The sequence below is a fragment of the Kogia breviceps genome, chromosome 5 (assembly GCF_026419965.1).
Source record: "Kogia breviceps isolate mKogBre1 chromosome 5, mKogBre1 haplotype 1, whole genome shotgun sequence".
Lineage (NCBI taxonomy): Eukaryota > Metazoa > Chordata > Mammalia > Artiodactyla > Physeteridae > Kogia > Kogia breviceps.
Window position 1 is genome coordinate 130983966 of NC_081314.1, and position 4475 is coordinate 130988440.

A 4475-nucleotide genomic window follows, 5' to 3' on the forward strand; every position below is an offset into this window, starting at 1 on the left:
TTCCCCGGAAACTCCGAGCGCTCACCCCAGGTTCCGTCGGACAGTTTTGTTCCGGGCCGGGCTGTCAGGCTGCATCCGCCACCAGGGGGCGCGCTAGCGCCTCTCTGAGAGTCAGTCGCTGGAGGTCTGGAGTCCAGAGCCCGGCCTGTTCCCGGCGCGCGGAGGATGACCCGGAGGTCCTGGGCCCCACGGCGGCCGGTCTGCCACCCGGGGGGCTCTGCACGGGGACAAGCGTCTCCTTTGGAGCAGCAGAGCCCGACACGCGTCGTCACCCTCCACCCTCCGCAGGTTCGATCCCCGCCTGCAAACCCTTGCTTCTCTCAAAGTATGTTTCTGGGGAGAAAAACAGAAAAGATGACTTCTGTTTACTCTTACTTTCGTGGTCAGCCCGGCCGGCCACGTCGATGGCATCTTCAAGCTCTTGGCTTAACTCTCGGATTTGCAAGGGTGAGTTCTTAGGGTAGCTGGAGTGGGTCTGCACCCGGCTTCTCCATTTATTTAGCCGTAGTAATATGGACCTCAAAACGTGTCCTGTTGACGTTGGAGGGAACTTTGTAATCCGCAGAGCGTTTTACAAATTATCTAGATTAATTTATATACTATATAGAGAACACGTTAAAAGGATCCCAGTTAAAGGGTGGAATTTTTGTCTCTTGTTCACTGACGGATCCCAAGCACCCAGAACACAGCGTGGCACACAGTAGGCGCTCAACATGTATTTGTTGAACAACTGAATGCCTTTGCATTCAGCGCAGTGTCTGATTCCTTTGTCCGACTAGGATGTTGCTGCTATTGCAGTAAGCATCCCAGAGGTTTAGTATGGAAATGCTCTTATTCAATGTTGTTTACTGCTATAGCTTTATTTAAATCGTGTAAATTGACAAATTCAGCCCAAGGCCTTTCCCCACTCTGCTCCTTGACTTGCAATTGAAAGACACCACCACCAGGTGGCGATACTGGCTAAGGAACAGATGGGCACCGTAAGACTCCCTCCGGCAGGGAAATTAGGGAACGGTGGTCATAAGGCACAAACTTAGTTATAAGTACTGGGGATGTAACGTAGAACGTGATGACTATAATCAACAATGCTATATGGTGTATTAGAAACTTGCTAAAAGAGGAAATTCTAAAAGTTCTCACCACAAGGAAAAAGTATTTTGTTTTCGTAACTTTATGAGGTGATGGATGTTAACTAAACTTATTGTGGTATAATCCTTTTGCAATATATACATATGTCAAATCATTATGCTGTACACCTTCAACAGAGTTGTACATTATTTGTAAAACTGCAAGAAAAAAAGAAGAATCTGTGCTTGTTAGACCTGTCACCTTGGCCCAAATTGTACATTCGCAATACCTGCACAGGGAAAGTATAATTATCTTCACTTTTTTTTTTTTTTTTTTTTTTTTTTTTGCGTTACGCGGGCCTCTCACCGTTGTGGCCTCTCCCATTGAGGAGCACAGGCTCCGGACGCGCAGGCCCAGCGGCCATGGCTCACGGGCCCAGCCGCTCCGCGGCATGTGGGATCCTCCCGGACCGGGGCACGAACCCGCGTCCCCCGCATCCGCAGGCGGACCCTCAACCACTGCGCCACCAGGGAAGCCCTATCTTCACTTTTTAAATGAGGAATGTAAGTAAGTGTCCGAACTTGGATTTAAACCCAGTCTGCGTTTTACCGGACCACCTCTCAATTAAGATACTATTACAAAACACGAAATATGCATACATCAATATATATGTGTGATGTGTATGTATCAGCAAAAAATGTGTATTTTTTGCTTCCTCCTTAAATTTGATCCCTTGGTGATCTTTGTTTCGCTAGCCTTTTAGAGTCTGTCCCCATTTAACCTCGTGTAGTTGCCTTCGGAACATTTTAGAGTGATACTTAAACAAAGCCTCAGAACATAAATTTAAGCAAGTTTAATCATGAATTGCACAGGAAGCAATGACTGGAAGTCAAGTATCACAGAAATTAACTTGGCTGGAAGGATGTCAGAAATGATAATGTCCAACAAATACTGAATGTCTGGCCAGTCATGCTGAACATGCCAATCCATCAGGTTTTCTCACAACCTACTCACGCAATAAGCATTTTTTTTTTTTTTTTTTTTTTTTTTTTGTGGTACGCGGGCCTCTCACTGTTGTGGCCTCTCCCATTGCGGAGCGCAGGCTCCGGATGCACAGGCTCAGCGGCCATGGCTCACGGGCCCAGCCGCTCCGCGGCATGTGGGATCTTCCCGGACAGGGGCACGAACCCGCGTCCCCTGCATCGGCAGGCGGATTCTCAACCACTGCGCCACCAGGGAAGCCCCGCAATAAGCATATTAATCTTCATTTTCTAGGAGAGGAAATTCAGGTTGGGAAAACTTGAGAGACCTACCTGAGTTGGATATTTGGCCAAGAATCCCCCAAAATATTTCCTTACCCTAAATCTCCTATCTTGCCCCCTTCTTTATCACCCCTCTCCCCAAATCTTAGTCTCAACTCTCTCGATTTCCCCCCCAAATAAAAAGAATCAGGTTTGTGACAGTAAATATCGAAGGTGAACTTGGAGCATCTTATTGTGCCCGAAGGCAAGAAAATACTCAAAGACAGGAAGAGACATGTTAAAAGGACGCAGGATCCAGCTTAAAGGGGGCTCCCATTGTACAAATTTAGTTTGAATTACAAAAAGAATAATGAAGAAGGATTATAACGCTATATATGCTAAAAATCCATGAGCCCATAGTGATACTCAAAAATAAATGGGAGTAGAGAGTGGAGAGGACGTTTTCTTTGCGAAAGAATGCCAGGTAACACATAGAGTAGGAATAACAGAATGGGAAAAAGTCAACCATTCTGCAACTACCAGTGTAATGTTTAATTCAAGGAGGGATCATCTGTGGCTACTAAAACCAATGGGGAATGTTTGTTGAGGGTCAAGATATTCACAAATATCACCCCACAGATTACTGACAAAACATAAAGGGATAAAGGAAACTTTTCAATGGAGGATACCACCTTAACATTGTGGTCAAACTTGTTATCACCCAAAATGGGACAGTTTGACATTATTTGTGCCTCCTTTGTTGTGATATAAACAAATAATCCACGTAGTATTCCTACCGTAAATGTTAACCCTGAATCTAAAGAATTGTGAGGAAGCAAGATCAGATATATCCAGAAAATGATACATTCTATAAAGCAACTGGCCTGTACTCTTCAAAAACATCAGTTTCGTGAAAGATGGCCCAAAAAAGGTCAGGGACCTGCTCTAAATGAAAGCAGATTAAAGAAACATACAACTGGTACCTGTGTATGATCCTTGCTTGGATCATGGATCAGAAAGAAAAAAACTGTACAAAGGATATTATTATGAAAGAAATTTGAATAAAAACTGTATGCTAATTAATATTATTGTATCAATGTTATATTTCTTGGGTGTGATCATTGTATTGATATAGGAGAAAGGCTTTGTTCTCAGGGTATAATGTTGAAATATTTAGGGATGCGGTATCTTCACACCTGTAACTCTCAAACAGTCCAGTAAACATAGAGAGGGAGCAAGAGAAAGGAGGCAAATGTGGCAAAATGTTACCAACTGGTGAAGCTAAGTGACAGTGCTGATGGGCCCACTCTTTCAACTTTATTCTCAAATGTTTCCAAATTAAAAGTTGGGGGGAATAACCACAGTAGTTTTCAACCACAGAAGTCGGTTTTGCACACACTGCCTGTCAGGGGCAGCAGCTACAGGCCCGCTGGGGCTCCGCAATATTATCCCAGAATCCACGCTGTAAAAGCAGCCCCCGCTTGGGACTTGCGGTTCTGTGGCAAACAGAAAAGAGAGCAAGGACTCATCAGGACCCTTCAGAGCTCCTGCTTAGATCCAGCCGGTTCTCAGCCTCCGAGTCCCCTTACCCCAGCAAGTCCCACAGCCAAGCCCGGTGGAGTCCGGCAGGAGGTGTCTGCCTTCTGCAGGGAGCCGGTAAATGAGGTTATAAAAGTCTCCTTCGAGAAACAGAACACTGAAATCTAGAAGCCAGTAACACCGTTATTCTCCCACAATCACGAGGTGAGCTGAGACTTAAATGCAGATCGACCTCCAAAGCCGATGCTTTCTTATTTCTCAAATTTACACGTTTTCTTAAATCCTAATAGTTGATTTCACATCTTCAAATTATTATACATTTACTCGCTTGGAAAAATCAAAAAAAATATCATACTGTGGAAAATCTCCTCCCAGCTTCTTTCCCCATTCACAAGTTCTTAACCAAAACCTGACAGGGGTTACCACTGTTGTTAATTTCTTATGTATCCTTGAGAGTTCTTGAGGCCTCAGTCTGCTAACCCAAACAGATCATCTTATTTTCCACCCTTTTTGACCCAAAATGCAACCAAGCAGACATGTGGTTCTTTGCCTGGAAAAGCTGTACTTTTAATCAGCTTGTGTTCATCTGTTTCCCCTGAGGAAGAGCCACCAAGACAGAGTTAATCA